Source organism: Chelmon rostratus, chromosome 2, assembly GCF_017976325.1.
Source record: "Chelmon rostratus isolate fCheRos1 chromosome 2, fCheRos1.pri, whole genome shotgun sequence".
Taxonomy (NCBI): domain Eukaryota; kingdom Metazoa; phylum Chordata; class Actinopteri; order Chaetodontiformes; family Chaetodontidae; genus Chelmon; species Chelmon rostratus.
In genome coordinates this window covers 3861860-3888407 of record NC_055659.1, presented here as the reverse complement: position 1 = coordinate 3888407, position 26548 = coordinate 3861860, and positions in this window count along the sequence as shown.

Here is a 26548-nt window from a genome sequence, read left to right as displayed (position 1 = left end):
TCTGTCACCACTTAAAGATCAACTGCTTTCAAAGAAGAGGGACTCCCGCGACCTGCAGCCAAAGGGTAACTGGGATGTTATGTGATATGTGATGTGTGTTATGTATTTGTGATTTAATGTCTAATGCAGGGGTCACCAACCCGGTGCCCACGGGCACCAGGTCGCCCGCAGCATCCACAACAGTCGCCCGTCAGCCAGTTCTAAAAATAGCACTAATCACGAATTAGCTCTGTCTAAAATTTTATTTAATTGTGTTGCTATTCTTTTTGAATTACATTTACAGTGATGTAAATTTAAAAACGAATACATAAAAACATAAAAAAAAGTATATCATAAAAAAGTTTAATATACGAACTCTGACGTAGTCTGGGTCGGGGGTCAGTCTAGTGCGCATGACAAACCAGCTTTGCTGAGACGAGCTCGTGAGCGCTGCAAAGATGAGGAGACGAACGCGTTTTCTACCCACAAAAACAGCAGAGAAAAGGAAGAAAACTGATCATTTTCACAGTGAATGGGAGGAAGAGTTATTTTTTTACTAACGTGAAAGAAAACTGTGTGTGTCTCATTTGCGGTGCGACTGTGGCGACGGCTAAGTGGCACAACGTGGAGAGACACTTCAGTACATGTCAAAAAAGCTACCAATAAAAACTGTTAGTGGCTATTAAAAATTGAAAAAGATTTCCTGCAAAATGTTGTGGAAGTGATCATTTGAAAATGAAACAATTGGATATTGCATATTGAAATGTATCTGTTTCCTACCTTGTTTAATCACTCTGAATAACTATTGTGATGGATCATATACGATCAGTGTCTTCACATAGAATATCATTAATAATAATATAAAATTAAAGGTACACTGTGTAACTTTGTTATTTCAGAAGTGTATTATCAAAGTGGTAGCCCTTGAAGTAGCTCTTAGGCTCTTAGGTTGGTGACCCCTGGTCTAACGTCTGCAGAATTAGACCACTTTCAGGTTGACATCATGCAGTCTGATCCTAATATTGGACAACAGCATCATGCTAGCTTGTGATGTGATATTTATTTCTCTACCTGATGCCGTTTGGATATTTTTAACCAGCTGTCTCTTTGATTACCGCCTGCGTTTGTCTCGTCCTCCCTCAGTGTCTCTCAGTTTCCGTGTCAGCCCCCCATCCCCCACCCCACCCCCACTGCTCCTAACTGCTTTGAGGAAACTCCAGCTGGCTCCGTGATCGACTCGCCCTCCTGTGGCGATCCCCTTAATAAGCCGTGCGCTCCTCTCGCTGTCCTGTGGCGATGATGATCACACACCGGGTCTTGGCGAGTCTCACTTCCCTTGAGAGCTCCACCGCACCTGTGCACACACACACACACACACACACACACACACACACACACTCCTCCGCTCGCCCTCCGCCGCTCCAGCCTTTTCTTGTCAGTCTGTGCTGCGATGATTAAGCTTAACCACACGGCTATTGCTCAGCTTGGCTTCGGCGAGGCCTCCTGCCGCGCGGTGATTACTTTGGTTCCCGTGGGATTGAATCCAGAATTCCCGCTGGTCCGGGAATTTCAGGAATATATCGCCCAGTTTAAAGAGGTGAAATCCAGAAAGGAGCCGTGCGATGCTCTAAAAAGCTGCAGAATCTGGGAAGCTTTTTGCGTCAGTTTTGAAAGTTTCTCACATCAAGCCAGTAGTGGAAGCTGGACTGTTTGCCCCCGCAGAGCTGAAGCACATTAACAAACCAGACAGGAATAGCATTTTTGGGTCAGGGAAGCTCCATTTAACCGGAAAGTCCTGGCTGGGCTTGCACATCAGACCCACAGTGGGGCAGCAAAGATGTGTCCCGCTGCAGAGATTTAGAGATTTCAGATATTTCACAGCTATCAGTCAGTTTAGATTGAGCCTGAGTTATGACTTGGGAGGAGCACAGGCCAGAGCAGGGGGCTCGGCGTGAGCTGAACTGTGTTTAGGCTCCTGGTAAAAAGCTCGGCTGGACAGGAGTCACTCATTCAAGTCTTTGCTGCCACGATTGCTGCAAAGTGTGTTTGAATATGGCCTGATTCCTGATGCTGATATTCTATCCCACCAATTAACCAAGTGATTTCCGTTGCATTAACTTACATTGCATTAAAGGTGCACACATTATCTGCACAGGTGAAAAAATGTGTGACATGATGAAATAAAGGCACAGTGGTGAGAGCTTTGTTCATCTTGCTTTGTTGTTAGCAGTGTTTTGAATGATGAAATACAAAAACAAGCGTAAGAGAAGAGAAATTCAGATTGTTTTCAGACCTGAGCTTTTATGTTTTGGGGGGTTTTGTTACATAATAATTGTGGAATTGCCAAAATATGGCTCTTATCCTACATCCATCTGGACAGTAAATCAAAAATGCTTCAGAAGCAACCTGTGTGTGTGTGTGTAAGCCTGTAACAGATTAACCTGAGGCCTGACATCCTACTTTATACTGCTGTCTTGTGAATGTGTGTCAATGTAAATGTGGCCAAATGGAGAGGAATACTCCCTTTTATTACACAAAGGGAGATTATAGCACTCTACTGAGCGATGTCATTTATCACTCTGTTTCGTAGCCTAAAGCCGAGGAAGCAAATTGACACGAGCCACCTGCCAAACACTGGTAGGATATGAATAATACATGCACGTGGATTGAAATCTGGGTGCATTCTCCTGTAGTTTCCTGCTTATTGCTGTCTTGCATTTTTTTCTGATATTAGATATCAGTCCATTTCGTATCTATTTTTTTGGAGTTTGGGGCTCATCCTGCTCTACCAATCACTCTGGCAGGTAATCAGCCATCTGTTAAACAGTGCTAAACTTCTCTCCGTTTGAAAAACAGCAGTGATGCAACACACACGTGTCCATTTCTACTCTCATTAAACACTTTTTACAAACTGTAGCTTTAAATACACTCACTGACTGTTCGGAAAAGCTGAACATTAGATGTTTTGCATGGCAGAGCTACACTAGTGGTGAGGCTGTGGGATTGATTTTCTCTCACCAGTAAAGCAGCGCCCACTGGTGGTCATGCAGTGAACTACCGTTTCAATCCTGTATTTGTTTTATTTTTGGATGTTTGATGTTCTTCCTAATAGAATGTCTGTTTAAGCACCTCTTCATCTCACCAGCTGGTTGCTTGTCCTGTAATCTTTTTATCTTTTTGAGCACCTTTTTATTCCTAGCAGTTGCTAATATCCTGCTCAGACAACAGGAAACAGTGGCTGCTTCACAATAAAAGCCTGTGAAAAGCTGTAATAGTGTAACAGCTGCAGGAAATGTAATGTTTGCACATTTTAGGAATATCCGCTTATCCAGTTTGTCGCTTAGAGTTGGTAAAGATGACGAGGGAAGAAGTCCAGAAAGTCACAGTTCCCAGCTGTTGTTTGCCAGGAAATAGTTACGCCACAAGACCATACGCTGTTGTTTTTACATTCATCTTGTTTACACTGAACAAACATGTTAATTATCGACCTGTAGAGCAGAGAGAAAGAGCTCGAGAGCAAGCGTTGGCAGCCTGGAGGTCTATTATTGAACTTTGGACAGAGCCCGATGAGCTGTGCCCACCTCAAAATCACTTCCTTTAACTTTTTTAGTATTGTGGCCTGACTGTTGATGGACATTGGTGGGCATTTGGTTTAGATTGGAGGTGACATTACTGCAGGATTGCAATAATACATCAGTATACATGAAGGCGAAGGCTGTGTCAAAGGTTAGATCTTTGGAGTAAAGACAGCAAAGGTCCTCTCAACCCCGACCTGTCGAGGTACCCCGCCGGCAGTGAGAGCTGACTGGTGAATGGAAGATGGTGTCTTTGCATTAACACACACACACACACACACACACATTCCCCGGGGGGGGGGGCGCGTTGTGTGTACAAACAGGAAGGAGACGGAAAATAATAAAAACAGGTGAAAAAAAAATAATGGAACAGGGCGGAGAAGGTGGAGACGTGTCGAGAATGGTGTAATGAAAATAAGACAAATGGTTTTTGTGGGAAAAGCAGACACGAGGGAAGATACAGAGACGGACAGAGAGACAGCACACACACACGCACACACACACACACACACACACAAAACTGTTCAGTCTACTGCTAATCTCATTGTCTGTTGTCTAATTTATTGAGCACTGGGGAAAAAGTTTGAATTCATGACAATGCCCAGCGCAGTGTGTGTGTGTGTGTATGTGTGTGTGTGTGTGTGTGTGTGTGAAAGTCTAATACAAGCAGGACGAATGTTTGACCTCCTCAGTCCAGCAGGGAGGGATGATGATAGCAATAATGCAAATTTTGGGGAAACATGTGGTTGGGCCTAACATGAGGCTGTCTGAGGTTTAAGGACTGGTTTTGGTCTCCCTGCATCCTGAATCAACTTTCTGTCCTCCATCTTCATCGATCTGCCTCTCCTGTCTTCATCGCCTCTTCTTCTCTCTCTATCTGTGCCTCTCCTTGTTCTTCTCCCTGCTCACATATGGTGTGAAGGTGGTGCCCTCTTGTGGCGACGTAAATTTGCTTCTCCTGCCAGGATGATTCACCCATTAATTCCATCACTACTAACATCACAACGGCAAACAGCGAGAATAACAGCACAGCGGGATGCAGACGTGTCTGACTACTACACTGTTTTCTCCTCTTCTCCCGGGGGGGGCCTCATTCATGTGACCCACTTCCCAAAGGGTGCCACAAAATTAACATAAAAGAAATCCAAACAGAGCCTCAGCTGGCACGCGACAACATTTCCTTCTTATCTTCTGAGCCCTCGCTTCCGAAATCTCTCTTTTCTCAGACATTAAACACAAACACACCATTTGATTCATATAAGCTGGCGTTCTCTGTTCCCCTCTGTGGTTATTTCTACCTGTTATTGATGGGGAGAAACTCACACTCTCACTATCTCGACCATGCAACGCATTTCAGTGTATTTACAATCAGCAGCTCCTTCTAGATGCAGACAAGCTTTTACAGTTCTTCAGGTTTGAGGCTGTCTTTGGGACAAAGATGGGCTGGAATCCAAGTGGGGCCAATCCCCAGCGTCACCCACCTGCTCCTGGATGTTTTCACAGCCCCGGCTCTCCCTGTGCTGCCGTTTTCTACGTTTTTAGGACACATCTGAGCAGGGGAGTAGAGTATTTCAAAGTGGATATTTTTAGAAAATGAGCTGTCACATTTCTGTTTAAACACAGTAAAAGGAGGATAAAGATGGAAATGAAAGGATTAGATATTGACGATTGTTCCCTGAACGTTGCAGTTCAAGCATTGCTTCATTGCTGCCTCACTGTTTCCTCGCACCACTCGTCTTCCTCCCCTCTGCAGCACCTTTAGGTGTCAACAATATCTCTCTGAGTCAGTGTGCACCTCGTTTAAAGATAAAGGCATTTCATGGCAGAGAAGAGATGGGCTGGAGATTACTTTGGTCCTGATTATTAGCTCCTGCTGTCTGCAGCGTCACACAGCAAAAGTTAAAGAGTCTATCTAACAGTAACGGCAGATGGTGGTCTAGATCCGGCAGGAGACACAGTCAGTGAAGTGGAAAACAAGTTACAACAACCAATCATGTTCAATTTAGAGTCTGTAGCAGCAAGAAGACTCCAACTCCGCTCACTCTGCTCGTTAAAGCGGAGTTAAAGCGTTTCATTTGGAAGAATCCAACTCAGACGACGGCGTCAAGCCCTCATCAGGCAGCCTGAGAGCTGCCAGCATGCATGACGCTACGAATACGAGTCTCAATCATTAGCTGCATATTCATGTACGAAATGGCACACCAGTGCAGCAAGGCAACAAACTGAACCAATAAAGGAGCTACAATGGCTGGATGTTAATGCTGTGAGCATTAAGGTTGAGTAAGTAACGTTAAGATTAGAGCAACAATTATATGTATTAAGGTCGAGCTTCAGGTAAGAACATACAGTTGTGTTAGATTAAGTAGAGGTTGATAATCCTTATTATTAGAGTAGATTAGACTTCTAAAACAAGATTATACATTGAGGGATATGGAGAGAGAGAGAGAAAGAGAGACACGCACTCCATACAAAGGACCTGGCTTCCCTGGGGTTGAATGGAGAGCCTGGCAACCACTGCTCCCTCCACCTGAGACCAAAACACACAGCTGTTTACAGCAGCCGTCACTAATGGACGCAAGCTACTTAAACAGATAAACATAAACACACACACACACACACACACACACACAGTCGGCATGGGTACTGATACAGAATTGCAGGCAATTCCATGACGTCGACACAATAGACAAATTAAGGAGGTACACAAGCAGCATCATTCTGAGATGATTGAATACATTCCTTGTCTTTCATACATACTGAATGTAGTGTGTGTGTGTGTGTGTGTGTGTGTGGCACACAGTGAGGCTGGGATCGGGGAAAAGCCTCACCGCAACCATTGCAGATATTCATGCCTCGCCAAATGTCAGCGCGATTTTATTATTTGACACAATTATCACTACATTTACTCTCCGTGCGCCCGGCTGGCACGGACACAATCATCCTGAGCGATCTCTGTAGACGTACGTTTCCGTTCCTTTATCACCAGAGCAAAAAAAAAAAAACTAGAGCAAATCAGAGGAGGACGCCTCGAGGAGGATGTGGAGAGTGAATTCATGGCATGTCTGAGAGGGAGGGCCTTGGCTGAAATCCAGTGAAATCAACAGACTGAAAAAATTGGCCTGTACTGAGGTTTGAATTCTTCAGGCTTTAGAGATAATTCCACACATGCAGTTTCACCTCGTGTGAGACTTTTGACAGCTAATGCTTCTCTGATGCTTGCTCTCTAACCCTAACCCTAAACGGAGATCCTTTCGTCATTAAAGTCTAATTAAACTGAGTAAATCTGTCAGTTCTGCAACAATACTTAAGAATCAACTGTCAGCAATCACTTCTTCAAATGCAGCACTCATCATTTCTACCACATTATGTTCGAAATCATGAATTGTTGCAGATATTTTTACTTGTTTTAAGAGACTTTTTTTCAGGACTCTGTTGTAGACGCATGTCACATGATGCAGATTTAGAAAGCTGAGCAAACACTGTGTTTTTATTCTTCTTGTACATTGTGTTAACTCACATTTCATGATTCATCTGACCTTTGTGCTCACACTGTGCGGTTTTATATCGCCTTATCCAAACAATACAACCAACAAAAAGACCAAAAAAAAAGGGACCAAACTACCAAAAAGAGAGAAAGGAAGCATCACGTTGTGTAATGAACAGAAATTAAACAGGTGGCTGGAGATACGTTCTGCTGCAGCGCAGTCTGAGTCGAGGCTACACTTAAAGGCGTGTGAACATGTAAAATACAAACCTAATAATATTAAAACCAGCTCGCTCCAGTTTATATCGGCTCTTTTAGCAGCCATGTGCGACAGCTGATCGAAATCCCTGACATGCTGCAAATTTCAGCTGATTGTGCGACAGCCAGATCGTTCATGGCGGCTGATGAGGCGTTGAGACCAAACTGCGCGTCCAATGACAACTGGATCAGCCCGCACAGCACCGAACCACGCGGGCCAGCCTTGGTCCTTCTTCCCCTTTGTCCTCCACTGCCCTCCTCTTCCTCTACTTTCTCTTCGCTAGCCTCCGCGCTAAAGCTAAAAGCACACATATAGCATAATGCACGCTGCTAAACCAATGGGCTGCTCTTATCTTAATTTATTCCTATTATACTGTAATGATGGAGTTTAGCTGGTTCTGTCACACACACACACACACACACACACACCTCATTAACCTGGAGAGAAGCTCTAAGTGCACAGGAAGCTTTCCACTCCATTAGCCAGTGTCATTATTACAGGTACTTGGATTGTGGATGGGAGTGTGTACTCTGTGTGCTTTCTGTCAGATAGTGGAAACATTGAAATAAGTATTATGAAGAGCTGAGACAAGACATGCTGATGTGCGACAGGAAAGGGCATCCTAATACAGCCCCGCACACCAGTCTCCCAGCAGTCCTTCCTGCCTCCATCATGGTCTTTTCTTTGAATATACGACGGGCACATCAGCGCTGTGACAGGAAAACGTATTGATCAGCAGTCTTAATGAAGTGCTTTAGCTTTTTGTTCCAGGTACTGTTCTGTTCTATATTTCTTTTCTTACCACAGAAGGAAAAATTAAACTGCAAGACAGGCCTCTGCAGGATATCAACTGCCTCAAGCCTTCATACATGTTCTTATTTTGCATGCCCTTGTGTGTCCACCTTTTTGAGCTGCTGGAACTGCAAATTTCTCCTTGGAGATAAATAAAGTATCTATCTATCTATCTATCTATCTATCTATCTACACAAAGAGTTCCTCAGAAATACTTCTAAACTGCAAGTAAGGTGTGATATTAAAGTGGATAAAGTGATAAAGAGCCTGATTCATTCAGAATGTGTTACGGAGGTCTTTGTTATATAATCCAACGCTCCCATGACACAGACCAGGACGAAACCCTGCTGGACCCCTGGCTGCAGGAAGCCTAGCAGTAATAGCTTTTTTCAGGCTTTTGATTGGCCAATTATGGCCAATTACATCACCACCTGTTCATTTGACATGCTTTTGACAGCACTTCAATTGTGTTTTGAGGCTTTTCTATGGAGGGAATGATGGAGGAAAAACCCTTTATTTAAAAAATACCTGTGAAAATACATGATGCACCTATGTATCAGAGACAAAACAACATGGATGCAAAGTGTTACACAACGCTACATCTTCTGTTTCCTTTTTAAAGAACTAGTTCAATATTTGCTGGTGTTTTCAGTTTTGTTTGATCTGCTAACTTGTAGGGAAAATGTCTGTCACGTCACATTAGGCAGGTCGTATACCTGTTAGCTCCAGAGCAGGGAGCAGCCAGCTGATTCAGTGTCGTATAAGACACGTATCGTAATGTGTCAAATAATAACTTTATTCATTGGCATCGTCGTGACAAATGTCTCTGCCAGGTGTTTATTCTTTTCAAAAACCCTGTGGAAACAAGGGAAACCTGCAGCAGAACAGATTAAAGTGGGTTCTGACTGTGTCAAACATCAGCGATTTCGACATTTCACAGTCAGGAATGATGACAGAAAATAAAATTGCACATTACACACTAAAGTTTAAAACATTTCACGGCAGGAGGGGAGGTGAAATGACAGCAGTGAATCAAAGCGATGGCAAAATATTAATCTCTCCGTCTTTCAGGCCTTCCTGTATCTCTGTATGTCTCTCTCTCTTCCACACACACACACACACACACACACACACACACACACACTTGCATGAATACAACAGGGAACCATGTCACACACTCACAGTTATCACAGTTTTCAATTTTGCTGAAAACAGTTGACAAAACCAATAAGTTATTTTCTCTCACTCTCTCCATCCTTCTTCCCTCTCCATTTCCTCCCCCCACCTCTCTCCACATCCTGCCTTTGCTGCAAACACACACACACGCACACAAACACACACAGTTTCATTGACAAAAACAGTGAGCGAGCTCCATCAGAGGCCAAAGCAGAGCCGAAGCACTCCGTCACTGTCAGTGACAGAGGCTGTGGAGGCAAACTGCAGCCAGCAGAAACACATGAGCTGGACCGTCGTTCGGACGCTCTTCAACAGTAAACAGACCAGACTCTCATTTCACTGCACGCGAGACCAAAGAATAACCATTCCATGTCCTCTCAGTAATTTTATATTGTGGAATTTATTTACTATATACCAGAAATAAACAAGCCTGAGCTCTACCCAGTGAAAATTTTTCGCAAAATCATCATATCTTAGGAGGTTTTTGTCTTTCACTGGCTCAGGTAGGAAAGGGGTGTGGCTTTGGTTCTCCATTACGACACCACAGGGGAATTTAAACAACTCTAAAATGGTGAAAAGGCAATATCTCTACGTTATTACTGGATGTTATTTTCACATTACCATTGCAGACGATGTCTTTAGTGATATTAAATGTGGAGCATTCATCACTCCTCACCTTTACCTGAATGCTCATTCGATTCCTGCATCTTATACAGATCAAGTTTAAGTCTCATTCTCTTTTTTTACCCCCAAAGGCAAGTTCATAAAATATTAATCGCAAAGCACAAACCTGGCAGGCACATGAGCAAGCCATGACGTGGCATTAACAGAGACAGTGACACAGTGAAGTCTGTGTTTTCACTGTCAACTATTCAAACATTAAAAACTTAACTCATAAAAAAGCTATAAAACATGAAGGTGTGCAAACATAAGTTCAGGATAAAGATAATAAACCACATTATAAACCATGAGGAAGCTGTAAGGAAGACGAGCGGGGCGGGGAACTGAGCTGCTCCCTGCAGTTTATGGCCCGTTTGGTCGGTTTGTGTTCGCTGATAACACTAAAGTTCATGTGTCTGAGCAGGAATATAACATAATTACAGCATACTTGCAATCCGAACAATGCACTGCATCATAGTTTATACTGTCTCTTTATTAGTAGATGGGATTAAGGCAAATCATCCTTGATCAAATCAGCTTCTCAATTTCAAAATGACCTCAAATCAATTCCATTATGGAATTAAAGAGGAAATAAACCAATCGCATAAGAACGGCCGCAAAATGATTAAAGATTTCAGAACAGAGCAGAGAAATAAAACAATACTGAAAGTTGAACTTTTTGGCTTTTAAAATGCGAGTTTGCCAGAGACAGAGCAGAGGCCATGAAAGCTACTCTGCCTAATTCAGTCTGGGCCTCAGGGACAGAAACAGTAAAAACAATTCCTTTGACCGTGGAAAGCAATTTCCTCAATTTTTTTCTCAAAATTGAAAGTACAGAATAATATGCAGCACACATCAAAATTACTTCTTTATCCACCTTGAAGGTTTGCAGTAAAATCATGTCAACGTGCTGCCAAAGGAACGAATTCTTCTCCACTTTGTAGTCGCTGGCTGTTTCCGGAAACCACATTTTTATTTTACCTCCGAGCAAACAAAGAAAATTTCAAATCAAACGTATCAACTTTTCTCCTGTCCACTGCTGGAAATTCTTTATTTTCCTCTGCATTTTGATGTGTGTGACAGTAATTACATCTAATGGATGATGACTGGGCGAATATGAAGTAGAAGTAAAGTGAAAAACTGAAGAGCAGGCGAGAGATGAAAGGCTCTGACCGCACCGTGTACGCACCGTATCTAACATCAAGAGAAACAGTCCAAAAAAATGGACTGAAATAGAGAGGGAAGGTAAATTAATTAAAGTAGCTCTGATGGAGGAAATTAATTTGTAGAAGAGTGTGACAGTGAGAGTTCATGTTCAAAGCGGGAGACAGGAGACAAACAGCAAGCCGACATCTGTATTCATGGTAAGTGTGCAGAGTCTGCAGCACTTTGGGCTCATTTCTGACCCATAAAAGTAAAAGTATAAAATATATAATAAGAAATACAGCGACCTCTGACCAGTTTAAAAGAATGATGTCATTTATCAGCTCTTGCCTTTGACTTTCTTCAGAGAGTGAAAATATGTGTCATTATCTGAGGCTTCCTGTTTTTCCTGCAGAATTTCCTCGCAGGGGTGATAAAGTCGACCTTGAACCGCGAACTAGGCTTGAACCGCGAACTAAACCCCGAGGCAGGAGCGCCGACGGCATCGCTCTGCCGTCTCCTCTCGGACCGGCCCGGCCCGCCCGCTATCCACACTTTGTTTCATACCTGATGAAGAAGAGACAGCCGCCATCAATCAAAGTCTGTGGAGAAATGTGAGTGTGGACGAGCGTCCGGGGCCACTTCCCACCGAGGGATCGATCGCAGAGCGACAGAGTTTACAGACATTTACCAGCAAAACGTGCAGCCATGAGTGAGACTTAGAAACTCAGAAACACGTGTGCATCAGTGTCGATATTTATGGAAATATGAAATTTCTGCTCTAATTTTGGGTAAAACTACTAATAAAGTTGTCTGTAGCCACTTTAACGATCACCTCATGAGTGAAGAATTAGCTTTAACAGAGGGAAGTAGCGTACTTTGTTATTAACAGCAGCTCGTCAGCAGGTATCAGATTCCTAATAAACAATTTAAAAGCATTTGCACAGGCCGGTGAGAGCAGCGCAGTTCATCAGACAGGTGATACATTTACAGAAAAGTACGTCTCGCACTGCTGCCTCCATTATGGCCTCCAGCTCACAAAGGCCCACTCAGCGAAAATCCAGAAACAAGCTTCAAGTAAAGCTGAAAATTAAACGACAACAACATCGCTAACAAGTAAAATGAAATGTAATTTTAAAAGTGGAACCTCTCCAGTGCTGGATCCATTAACGCTCACAGCTCGTATAACAACCTGGAAATGACACAAACAAATTAACACTGCTGCCAAATTAAAGGAGCAACATGAGCTTTGTGTGTGTTTTTTTCTCCATCTAATATTGTCTTTTATTTTTCTGAAGGTGAAATACACCATTCGGCATCCCTAATGGATTTCGTTCTGCCTATGAATATTTTACACTGACACGATGTCAAAGCTGCACATCTTGTAATTGCCTCCACTAATTTTAGACATTTTCAAGTAAATACGTTTTTGTTATGCCGGTTTTTACATTAATGTTGTGTCATTGTGGGCTGATAATCAGACTGTTTCAGCCAGCTCTCTGCTTTGGAGGCCAAGGCTTTTTATTTTGTTTACCCTTAAATACATTTTCAGCCTGGGCGTCAAATACTGACGTTTTGTCACGGCCTTCAGCTTCTGATGCAGACACCCAAGATGCTCTTTAACATCCATACAAGGCGCAAAGGGCTTTCAACTACGTGTACACCCATCCACAGCAATATGGAGGACGGTGCGGTGGATCCCAGGAAGATTTATGTGCTGTAAGCAACCAAAAGTGAAACCTAAAACTCTGTATAGTCACTGTGTGCGATAACCTCTGTTCTGCTCTGATTACAAACATCAAAATCCACTACTGCTGGGTAAATGACACTTTCTATATTTTATTCTTAAACTTACTGTACATAGGATACCTAATTTTTTTTATTTTTTTTACATTTTTCAAAATTATTTTTGTGGTTTGCACAGTTGTCATTTTTTTGCTCCTTTTGTTCTTATTTGCACCTTTATTGTTCCTTAAAGGATAACTTTCGTTTTTTTACAACCTGGACCCAGATAACCTGGAGCGGCGCGTATATCCGTATAATGTGAGTACTCGGGGCATCCATGCGCAGCCTCTTTATAACGCATAATCTGTGGCGAAATCAACATCCAGCGTCTCTAGGCAACTACCTCTGACGTGGATGATGTCATTACCGAACGCTGGGCGCTGCGAGCAGCCAGCCACAGCCGGCTCAGAGGGGAATAGCACCAGCATATCATAACAAAATATTGCAATATGAGTTTCGCCACAGATTATGCGTTATATAGAGGCTGCGCATGGATGCCCCGAGTACTCGCATTATACGGATATACGCGCCGCTCCTCTGGGGCTAATTTCTTCAAAACGACTCCAAATGCCACCAAAGTTGTCTGGGTGAGTAAATGGTCGTATTTAATGCTACAAATAAGGTCCAGGTTGTAAAAAACGAAAGTTATCCTTTAACCAAACAGCAACTATTTAACAACATGAACCATGTGTTAGAAAGGCTTTCTGGCAGGAAGGCCGGGATGAGAATGTGCTGGACGGTCGGATGAGCTGCTCTGAGCATCTAATATTGCTGCTGGGGGTTTACACTGGAGCTAGTTGACAGCCTGGTGCATCTCAGACGCATAGGGGTACCTTGAACGGATTAACATATCCATCCCTCCATGTGATTTTCAGACAAAGAAGCTGCGGTAAGGCCACGCTTTTGACAAACTCAAAGACAAACTGCTGATTTAAGAACAGTGATTTCTGTGAGCTTAGTGGCATTTATGGCTGTACAGGCAGATGAGGTCTCAGTTCCTCAACACCTGCTGCTAAACTTTGATTGGTTGATTGTTTCCTGCTTGGTGGGCTGTGAAAATAGGCATCACTGGACACAACTCCACACCTGCAGAACTGCTGCTGAACTAACTGCAGATGCAGGTGATTCTGAGGTCTGAAACCAAGCTGATGTTTCCGATTTCATGATGTTCTGAGATAACAAATAAAATGATTATTGTGCAAAAGTCTTTGAAAAGTACACGATTCACTCTGTTTAATCTGCCACCAGCGTTTAGTTTCAGCTGGATGTTCTGTTGCAACCCCTGCTGGCACAGTTCAGTCGCAGAGTCACATCCAGCCTGTTGTCAGATCTGTGTCCAAGCAAACGATGACGGCCATCTTTGATCTACTCCCCAGACTTACTTTTTTTTTTTTACTAGAGCTGTTTTCAGATTGCCGATTTAGTAGAATTTAGTTTTCTATAATCAACTTACTTCTGGCCGAGCTACACATCTAGCTGTCTGGAGCTAACGTGTTGCTAACGCGACATTCCAAACCACCACTAGGGGTCACCAAAGCTTCACAGGGAGGAAGAAAACTTCAAAAAAAAAAAACAATGTAGTTTTAAAGTTTGCATTATTATTTAAGGATAAGGTGAAGACCTGAACACAGAGCACTCTGTGCTGAACAGCCTCAACCTCCATTAGAAAAGTATGCACCTAAAACAAGCAAAGAGACAGAACAAAGGCCAAGCATCAGAGAAGAAAACACTAAATGTGTCCCCAAAAAAAACCTATTTAGTATGAAGGATTGTTAAAAATGTTAATAATAATTAATAAAGACAGATCATTGTTTCAAAAGTTCCTAAAAATATGAGGAAAACGTATCACTGATGCAATATTCACAGGTAACAATCTGCTCAAAATTCATTCAAATCGCTCATCAAAGCTTTAAAATCTTGTCTGTTAAATCCGCATTAGGCATCTTTAAAGGTAGAACATGCTGAGTAAAGCAATGCACTGTATGCTTTTTAATCATTGTCCCTTATTAATATTTTAGCAGCTATATTAGCTATTTTTGTAGTTGATTGCTCAGTCAGTGCTGAGCTTCATCCACAGAAAGCTGGACTCAAACAGGTACTCAGAGCCAGTTGGTGTCATAAATATGCAAATCTGCCCAGAAGAGCTTCAGGTTTATAAGAAAAATAAAGTGTAAAGACAAGTACGAGAACATAAAGTATGACAATATGACAAAGTTTACCAGCGTCTGCTTGGCTAAAATGAAGTTAAAACGAGAGCACTTCTGCACTTTTATACAGTCAGCAGGATTGTAAAGAGTGAGGAAGAGTGATGAAGGGACAGATACAGACAAATGTGGGGGAGTAAGAGAGGAGAGTGAGGGGGGCTTAGGGGGAGAGAGAGATAAAGAAAGAGTAGGAGTGAGAGAGAACAAGAAGAAGAGAGAGAGAGGAAGAAAGAGGAGACTGTAGCATAAAAATCAATTCATATAAGAAGCTCTATTTCTGCTGCAGTCTTAATCACTGTTGCAGCACGGGCACGCACACACACACACACACACACACACACACACACACACACACAAGGGAATGTTAATTACATCCCGCTATGTGAAGACGCTCTCAGTCACTGAACCATTTACCAAACCCACCAACAGTAAAGAGCACCAGGGACCAATACTCATTATGTGTGTTAGTACATGTTGAGGTACTGGGTAGTAGGATGGAGGACAGGAGAGGGTGTGTGTGTGTGTGTGTGTGTGTGTGTGTGTGTTATAAAGCTAAGGGAAAGAAGACTAACAGTGAGATAATCAGGGACTATAATGAAGGAAAAACACACAGTATGTACATTCAGGATATCAGTATTGTTTTTTGAGAAGCCGCGACACCAGGTCCATTTAGTGAGCTCAGTTCCTGAGCTTTCGTTCATATCACACGATCTTCACCAGCAGATGGCCACGTGTCATTGAATTGTAAATGCTCACATTCCCATTTTTTCGGAGCGCTCTCGAGGACCTCTCATCCGTGTTCATTGTTGACATTGGAGGCAAAAATTGAGAAATGTCAGCAGAAACAGAGCGTGTAGCTGCAGGCGGTAACCTGTCAGCTACTTCCTGTTGGTGAATGAAGTCCACGGTGATGTCTTTACACGCCTGCATCAGAGAACAGCTCAGAAATCCTCAAACATGGAGGCTGTAATGAGAGAAAGTCTGACTTTTTGCTTGATAAAAGATTGATTATTAATTTTTTGCCAATCAGACTGATCAGTTGCAGCCCTGTACCTGCGTCGCCTCTGTGTTTTTAAGTGTGTGTGTGTGTGTGTGTGTGTGTGTTGTGTATTCCCAGCAGCTTGACTTGAAGCAGATTGAATGTGAGCACTTAAAGAATCCCCAGAGACAAACAGACAACATTCGCACGGTGCTGCTCAGCTCAGCTCGACGAGCGCCGCCGCCACCGCCGCTCCGTCTGTTATCTCTACCCTCCCTCTGTGATGTACGGCGTAGCCCTCGGCTCCGACATGTACAGGCGGCGCTCTGTTGAAGTGTGCGCCAGGTTCAACACGAGCGGCGCGCCATGCCGTCGGCCTTCCTTCTTTCTTACATGTTTCTTTCTTTCCATTCATGCTCGTCTTTCCTCTTCTTCACCTCAGTTTCTCCTCTTCTTTCTCTCTCTTTCTCTGAAAACACAATCTGAGGCTATTTCCATTTCCTTTCTTTTATCCTCTCTTTCTTCTTCATCTTCTGCTCTTCATCACGCCCCTTTAGCTACTCTTCATCCTCCCTTCTCTTTGCATTTCCTCCCTTCAATATCAACATAGTCTTATTTCCTCTCCTCTTTATATATTTACTTTTCTTCCGCCTCTTCCCTCCCTCTTTGCTCTCTGTACCTGCACTGCTCCCGCCCATCTCTTCTTCCTTAAATCCTTCCTTCCTTCCTCTTTCCTCCTCCCCTAACCCATCTTTTCTGTACATTTTCCCCCCACTTTCTGGTTCTCACTCCTCTTTCTCCACCGCCTCTTCATCATCCCTCTCAGCATTAACATAACAGCCTCGAGCTAATTTTGACCTTCCTTTGCACATTTTTGGCGCTTTTTTTCACCCTCTGTTTGTAGACCATGTGACCGGCAGGGACTCAAGTGTATCTGCGTTTTTCTTTACTTTTCTTCACCTCTTTCCCTTCTCCATCTGCTGCAAAACACAGTGTAGCCCCGGGCTGTCTTTATCACCCATAGTAACAGGCTGCAAAAAGCACTTAAATAATGCAACAGGCTCATTGCAACAAGCCTACTGTCTGACTGAATGTGTCATATGTAATATACAGCATTTCCATTCTATGAATTAATGAAGCAACATGTGTCTTCATTCAGGTTGACAGAGCAGCTGAAAACCTGTAACACTTCATTCATGCAGCAGTGTTGGCTGAACAGCAGCAGTGATCATTTGGAAGTAGAGAACCATTATTTTCTGTTACACAATCGTAATTCACTGATCTGAATCATCTGAAGAAAAGATGAGCGACCATGTAAGGAAATCTGATCCTTTACTTAAAGGTACCAGCTCGTGTCATTAAAATGTAAAAGGAAAATCCAACTATGAGTCCCGAAGAGGACTGAGGTAAGAAGCGTTCAATCACAGCACTTAAAACTGTGGTGGGTTCACTGCAGAACCAGGAGCCGTAAAATGTAAAGCAGGACCAGAACACCTACAGTATCTTTAAATTATCCAACACAGACGCCAGTGTTTCTTTCTTGAGGAACTTTAACATTATAATACTGTAAAATAACTCTTTCAGACAGAAATTACCAACCGTGTCTCCTAGAACTTATGTCTATAGAACTAAATTGTTTTCCCAATGATGTTGTGGTGGCAAACGTAATCGTTGCCTTTATGTTCAGAGGAAAATATTTGAAAAAGAGTTGCAGGTCAGGGTTGATTGTAGGCATTGTAGGGTGATGACAAGGGTTTTGGTTAAATGTTAATACACACGTGTCATATCTTAAGTCACTTCAAGGTACCAGCAGCAGCATATGAAGGTAATGAATCGTCATAAGCAGCCGGGTTTTGATATGCGGCACTGCAACAGGAGCGGCATCACATTTTCATGTGCCGTATGCCATCGAACAGCAGTTTGCCGTTCAGCTTCATTGATTTTTGTTTACAGTATACCCTTGTTTTTCGCGGGGGTTACGTTCCAAAAAGAACCCGTGATAGGCAAAATCCGTGAAGTAGAAACCTTTAATTATTTTTACAATTATTGTACAATTAAATACTCTATTATACATTGAAAAGAAAGAATAAACCATTTTACAGGCTCAAGCATTTGTTTCACAAATAAAAGTACTTTAGAAACGTTTTTTTTAACAAACAACTTCTGTACTGTACTGTCAAATAATAATTTTAATCATCAATGTGAACAGAAGGCTTCAAATTGCGGAGATTAGCACCGCCCACCGCGACCCGAGTGATTGGATTAAACGGGAGAAAATTAAAAATGATTATGAAAAAAATACAAAGTACAGTCGGACAAATAGTGACTCAGGTGTATTTCACTGCTCTTCAGACTGAGCCGCTGCATCCTGACTCCGCTCTGCAGTGTTTTCTTCTGTTGAAGCCCGCGGTGCAGGTGTGTTTGTTCGGGAGAAGAACATAGTGATAGGCAAAACTCGAAATTACAAGAGAATTTGCACGTACGTAATGTAAATTTGGCGAGCTGTTTTATGTACGTGTACATATTAAACTGCAACGTTACTGACGCACAGGTAGAGAAGAAGCGGAGTTACTTTTTAGCCAATCAGAATGCAGAACACAATGCACGATGCAAATCCGTGAAGTAGCGAAACCGTGAAAAGTAAACCGCGTTATAGCGAGGGATCACTGTATCTGCTTATTCTGAATCTGATGCAGCAACACGTTTCAGACAAGTTGGGACAGGAGCAACAAAAGACTGGGAAAGATGTGGAACGCTCCAAAAACACCTGTTTGGGACATTCCACAGGTAAACAGGTTGATTGGTAACAGGTGATTTGGTATGAAAGGGGTGTCCTCGAAGGATGGTGCGAGGTTCACCACTTTGTGAACACATGATTGGATAAAGGATGTTAGTAAATGGGCTCAGGAACACTTCAGAAAACTGCTGTCAGTAAACACAGTTTGTAAATGACTGAAATCTGTGACTTTTTTGGGATCGCAGTTATCGAACATGCAGCAACATCCCATCTGTAAGCGCCACATTATATCACATCCTAAACCTAAAGTGAGGCACAGGCAACAAGTCATGTGTCAGATTGTTATCTTACTTCCTGTGTTTCTTCCAGGTGACACTGAACACCTACAACCACCGTTTGCAGAGTCCTCGCACCTGCTGGGGGCCCGTTTAAAACCCTCTGCTGCGGTCATAACACTGAGAAACCAACATGCTGACCGAATGACATTAACAAGATCAATTAACGTCACAGAATAATTGTTTCTTTGTCCCAGTAAAATGTATGTATGATTAAAAAATTACACTGTAGAATGAGAAATAGCAGGAAGAAGCATTTAAAAAAAGAATAGAAAACATAATTTTACAGTTTCTAATAGTATATTTTAACTGCCACTCTGAACGTCTTCGTCGCCTTTTTCCTCCCTGAATCCTCATTCTCCCTAAAACCCCAAACTTTTGATTTATATGCCATCTGTCGTTCTTTATCCAAAACACAGATGAAAGCGGGAGCAAACTTCCAGCTCTGCTCCCGCCTGCACCTCAGCGAAAGCCAGGCAAACCGCAGCAGAACACAACCGGGACAGACGCTAACATCTGCCATAAATTATTCATTGACTTTACATCAACGTGCAGATCGCCTGATGAGATCCAACACAAACTGTAACACCTTCTGTCTTCCGAACGCAGGCATTCACCGAGGCGACGGAGCGCAGGGCTCATCGCTCAGTGTATCCATAATTAATGGAACAATCTGTATGTCTACATCAGGCTGCTCGTCGTCGCTCCTTCGGTCCAATGAAAGGTGGGAAAATAACATTTTAATGCAACGCCAACAGAGGGTGACTGATTCCAAAAATACTTTAGCAGGATTTAGTAATTAAAGGACAGTTAAATTCCTGTTGAATCACACCTCAGATGAGGCACAAAAAGGGCTTAAAAGGGCTGTTTTGAATTCACTTTGGGAACTGAAACCAGACATTAACAGATAATGCTGGTGTTGCTTTACTTTATCATCATCAATAGTTCCCCTGAAGAGACCAGAAACAACAATGAATTTATCCTGCTGTTACTCGAACCGAGTTAAACCACATCCCGATGTTGCTTATGTCTCGGTGCTGTTTTCCAAAAACGATTAAAAACACGTGAAAGAGTCACGCTGCTGCGCTTAGGTGACACTTTCCTTTACTGCTTATCTCAGCTTGTCAGAAGGCTGTGAAGCTGTCACAGCCACAGTGACAGGGTTTTTTTTTTTCCTCAGAGGTCTGTGCTGGTTGAATGTTTTATTGTTAAAGCAACACTTTCATATTCACAATGGATGAAGTGAAAACATGTAATCTGAAAGCAGACACTCGCTGTGATGAACTCACAGGGAAACATCACCTGCAGCTGCTTTAGCTGCTTTCAGCTCATTGTTTTGGTTTTAAGACTCACAGTTTCACTGTTTAGTGAAATCCAACAACGCACATGTTTTCAGGGTCTTTTCTTTAGGATCATTCGGTCTAAAATGATCATATTTTGGGGGTGTTAACTGATTATGTATTTGCATCTAAACTGTATGTTCAGGGAATTAATTCCAGCCCGTCCACCCTCAAAAAATGGCCGTACAGGTCATCTGTGCAGCCAGTTTACTTAACCCAGATTTATGTTTATTGTTTGGTGGTGACCTCTAGTGGCCATAATAATTAAGATAAGATAAGATAAAACTTTATTGATCCCACACTGAGGAAATTTACTTGTTATAGACAGCAAGAATAAAAAGGAGAGGTAGAAAAAGAACAAATAGACAATAAAGAGGATACTACATAATATTAGCCATATCTAGCCCATGTGCAATTCAAAACTTTATTAATAACTATTTATAACTTGTATACTCTTTTGTATATAATGTACATATGTATATACTGTGTAAATATATATAGTTGATTTTCTGCATCTCTTTTTATTGTCTATTTTGCTCTTTTTCTGTCTTCTTTTTATATTTGCTGTCTGTGACAACTTAATTTCCTCAGCGTGAGATCAATAACGCTTTATCTTATCTTATCTTTTAGGCAATAGAGTCGGAAAAATAATATCGTCTTGTGCGAATGGTTCAGTTTAACAGTGGAAAAAATTTGAAATGCACGAGTAAGATATGAAAAATAAAATAAAGGGAGGAGGTGGATGGACTTTCACCCAGGAGGCCGCTGATCACGTCCCGTGTGAAAGATAACTTACAGGCTACTTATTTTAACCCAAACTGTGATCTTTTCTTAAACCCAACCAAGCAGTTTCTGGGTCTAAACCTAAAGCAAACTGTGAACATTAAGCACGTGTTTATTATGTTCACCACGATATAACCAAAGCCCTGCTTGTCCAGCACACCTGTTGCTGGGACTCTCCAACGGCCACATATGTTGAATTGTGAGTCATTGTCATCAACTTGTTTTATGTTTCCGGTATGTTTCCGGACGTGTTGATTAATTCCAGTTTTTCAGGATAGAGTCTTCGGTTTCTAATCCCACAGCTCTCCACCCCGACTGAGTGATCAAAGACAAATGAACACTGCGATTTGCTGAACTGGAAGTCTGCAGAGGAGGCGAAAGAGGTCAGATGGCATTCAAGCTGCTGAGAAGGAGCTGAAAACGAACTTTGCATTCATGCTGATGAGCTTGATTTAAATTTCTGAACACTGGTTAATTTTCCGTTGGCTCCTTGGAGAGTTTCTTTTCACAGCAGCGCTGTTGTGTAGCGAGGCTGCGTGCTGATTTCGCCGCCCTCCCTCGCTGCTGTTGCTCTCCACGCTCGTGTGATCACGTTTTTTAACCAGTGAAGGGTGCAGAGACGTAATGCAAACGCCGGACGTTCGACATGAAAATCCTTGGGTGCAGAATGTTTTCAGATAATTGATCAGGCGTGTTAGTGATCATGAGATATCAGGTCAACTTATGATGAAAAAACACTGTATAAAGGTAGAAAAGGGCAAAGCAACAAAAGCTATTGATCCAGTATTGAAATGAGCTTAAAGGATAACTTTCGTTTTTTACAACCTGGACTTTATTTGTAGCATTAAATACGACCATATAGACACCCAGACAACTTTGGTGGCATTTGGAGTCGTTTTGAAGAACTTAGCCCCAGAGGAGCGGCGCGTATATCCGTATAATGCGAGTAATTGGGGCACCCGTGTGTAGCCTCTATAAACGCATAATCTGCGGCGAAACTCGTTCATATTCCAATATTTTGTTACGATATGATGGTGCTATTCCCCTCTGAGCCCGTGGTGACATGTTATCAACATCCAGTGTCTCTAGACAACTACCACGTTCTGACGTGGATGACGTCATTTTCGAGCGCCGCGCGCTGCGAGCAACCAGCCACAACACGGCTAACTCTGCGGCGGTCGGCTAGTTTAGCTGTAGTTTGCGACTGTTATTTTTCACAAAATGGATGAATATTTTTCCGACTCTGAGGTGGTGGACGATGACTTTGTTTACGATGGACGTTTTGAGCCTGAGTACACGGACGAGGAGCTCGTTGAAAGGAGGACGAGGAGGCAGAGAGAGGAACAGCTGACCAAACAACAACAAATGGCTGCGCGTCTACGAGTAGACGGTAACTGGTGGTGTTCTTGTGGACAATGTTCATCGATGACAACAGAGGACGAATGCCTCTGTTGCTCAGAGTGGGACTTGCGGCCAGGAGATACGCGTCTGGATGTGTCAATAAATGTCTGTGTCACAACACTGGAGGATTTCCGCGCAACGATAAACTTCTGGCAAACAAAAACAAAGCAAATCAACAACCTATACATGTGTGTAAGCCACTTACTCAATCGAAAGTTGCCCATTTGGTCCTGCAGGCTTTGGCTGGGTCTTCCAGTTCACTTTAGGGACACGAAAAAACGTCTCCACCACAGCCTGGTTTATCATTGCACGGAAATCCTCCAGTGTTGTGATACAGACGTTTATTGACACATCCTCCTCTGTTGTCATCGATGAACATTGTCCTCAAGAACACCACCAGTTACCGTCTACTCGTGGACGCGCAGCCGTTTGTTGAAAATGATTATTTTGACTTATAATCGCAGAGGATTTCCTCTCAAACAAACACATAGTTGCATCAAAACGGGACCATTAGTGAGGATCACAAACTCCAAAGTATTTACCAACCAATTAGTACAACTGCTCAAGCTCCAAGCACAACAGAATTAGTCCTGTCTCGAATTGAGTTTCATTAGCGAGGTGATGTTTTAACGGTTTTGCATTTCAATGAGGCTTTGAGCTCCTGGCTTCCCCCCCCCTCACTGAGCTCCTGGTTTCAGCGTTGAAAGGATTATTGGCCAGAGAAGACGAGGTGATATTTGACTGTCTGTCTTCTGCTTCTGATCGGTTTTGTTTGTTGCTGATAGGTTCTTGTAACTTTCACGGTTTTGGTATTTCGGTGATGCTAACACCTCAGCTCTTTTCATTTCTCTGTCTCTCTCTCTCTCTCTCTCTCTCTCTCTCTCTCTGTCTCTCTCTCTCTGGCTATAAAAGACGTGCTCTGAAGGGAAAAGTTATTCTCTCTCTGTTTTAGTTTATTTCTCCTCTCTAGCCGTTTATTCTCTCATCATGGCCTTGAATTCTGCAGCCTTATTGAGGTTACAGTCTGTTTGGTGGTTTGCATTTCAATTAGGCTAACCTCAGCTTCCCCCCCCTTTCCTCTTTCTCCTTTCTCTCACTCTCTGTCTCTGGGTGCGGTGATCAAAGACTTATTTCCCAGGGATACATTTGTCATATTCGTTTTCCTTCACTACCTCACACAAGATAATGTGCCAATTGGTGGAGGCTTTTATCCAGAGTCTCACATTTCCATGAGGCTCGTATGGGCAGAACAGTGAAACCCTTCAGCCAGAAGAAATGAGATGAAACCGTTGAAATCTTAAAACTGACATCTTTCTTTGTGAGTTCAGTGAGCAATCATCCCTACCAGGTACAATATTTAGTTAACTAGCAGCTTTCCTGGTTCATGAATGCATCTTCTCATCAGAATGGCGAAAGGCCAGTTTATTTACAAGTCAAAGTCAAATTTTGCTGTTGTGGTCAAAACTTCAGACACGGAGCATCATCAGTTGTGGTGGACTACAATGCTTTAAATATGGACGCTCCTGCAGAGAAGCTTTTTAAGCGTGGATGCTTCACACACATGTTGAACCTGCAGCACAGAAGATCAGCTCAGGTTCAAGGTGGACGTCCAAGATCAGAGTCACCAATTCAACATCTGACCAAATGTGAAATATGGCCACAGCCTGATTTCTGAGTAATGCTGCTGAATAATGAGCAGAAAAGTGTTTCTGCACAACGTTATGATGTCGCAGTGACGTTGACCTTTGACCTTTTCGAAATAAAATATCATCACTTCACTTCATCATTTCATCCTGTGAGACATTTGCGTGAAATCTTGTTGCGATGAGAGTGTGAATTATAGTCAAAAATGTGTTTTGTGAGGTCACAGGGATCTTGACCTTTGACCTTTAACCACCAAATTCATCAAATCCTCATGGAGTCCAAGTGAACATTGAAGACATATGTGACATTCACTCAAGGTGTTCCTGAGATGCTGCATTCATGAGACAGATGGGTGAGCATGTCGCTGCCGCTGAGGCATAAAAATACAATATTGTTATTCTTTCTAAATAAAAGCAGCAACAAAAGTCAAAGAGGCTGCTGATCTTAGTGAGACAAAGCTTTTTCATCGATTCTAGACGGCAGCCACTGACACCTCGCGTGATAAATTCACAGACACACATTTTAAGCTGCTGTGAGAAGAAAAAAAACACATGGATGAAGCTCATCAGGTTGCACATGCGGACCAGGGTCGAGCTTTTAAATGCAGGACCCTCTGAGGAGACAGAGCTCAGCGCTGAGTCACTGCGCTGCCTCTGCAATACTTAGGAGTTTTCTAATGAGTCTATTCTTTGACTTGGTGTATTTCTCCTTCAGCCACTCCCTCTTTATCCCTCCTTTTCTTATTCATTAACTGATATTTTGTCTCATCTGACATGACGAAGGATGCTGTGAGTGCTGGATCAGTGGTTTTGTTTGTGAACGGGGGAAGTCAGGGCTCTCTCTCTCTCTCTCTCTCTCTCTCTCTCTCTCTCTCTCTCTCTCTCTATCTTTCTGCACGCTGGGGAAAAAGAGTGATGGGGAGGTGTTCACGGTAACTTTCCCCCAGAAGAGCTTTCCATTTCCCAGGCCTTTGTTGAGCTATTACCACAACTAATCCTAAAGGCAGGAGTTCTCTTTACTGCTGCATACTGTGTGCGTGTGTGTGTGTGTGTGTGTGTGTGTGTGTGTTGCTCTGTATGCGACTATGCACCTGTGTATGACAGTTTGTTTATTTGCATTTACTTGTGTGTGTGTCTGTGTGTATAAATGACATTAAACATGCAAATTTGCACGAGTGTCAGGCAGGTTGTGTTATTGTGTGTGTGTGTGTGTGTGTGTGTGTGTGTGTGTGGGATATAACCGACACTAGGCTTGACTTCAGCACCCTGATGCTGCAGCAGGGTTTTCTGCCAAGTGTGTGTTTGTGTGAGAGAAAGACAAAGAGAGCGATTGAGTGAACAGACAGAGAGAAACAATGACTAAGCATGAGTGTGTGTTAACAAATGTGTGTGTGTGTGCATGTGCATATGTGAGTGTGTATGTGTGTGTGTGTGTGTGAGATAAGCCCTGGTTGACTGAATCCCATTCAGGGAAATACAGGCACAGGTTATCCTCTACTGCAGAGAGGTGAAACACACACGCACATACACACACACACAATCTAGATTGTTCTCTGTCTTTCCTGTTGTGTTGTCTTATACACACACTGTATCACCTCTCTCTCCCAAACTTGAACTCTCTCTTCTTTCTACATTTTACAAACTGCTCATGTCTCTCTCTCTCTCTCTCTCTCTCTCTCTCCCTCTCTCTCTCGCCATGCCTTCAGCCTTCCTTCTTTCTTACATTTTTCTCTTTCCATTCGGGCTTGTCTTTCTTCTTCTTCACCTCTATTTTTCCTCTTCTCTCTCTCTCCCCCCATCGTCATCTCTCTCTTCAATAATTAGTTTTCTGCATCACTCTCTCCTTTGCTTTCTCCACACTACTTTGTCTTTCCCTCTCCTGCTAAATTTGCTGTATATCACTCATTCAGTCACATGCCCACACACACACACACACACACACACACACACACACACACACACACACACACACACACACAAAGCTGTGGCTTGGCAGGAATGACTACCGCAGTACCAGGGCACTAAACTCAGATTTGGTTGCAAGTCAGACACCGGAGTGCAAACACACACGCATACACACGCGCACACACACACACAGAGCCTGGCAGGACCACTGCAGCACTGGGTGCAGTATAGGAAGCTAACGTTATGATTATCTGAAGGTGATCCTGCTATTTCACCCTCCAACAGCCAAAAGGGCAACAGCAGCAGCCGGACAAAGAAAGACACAGTGCAACACAAAATCCCTGTCAGCCTCACACACGTTCCTATGT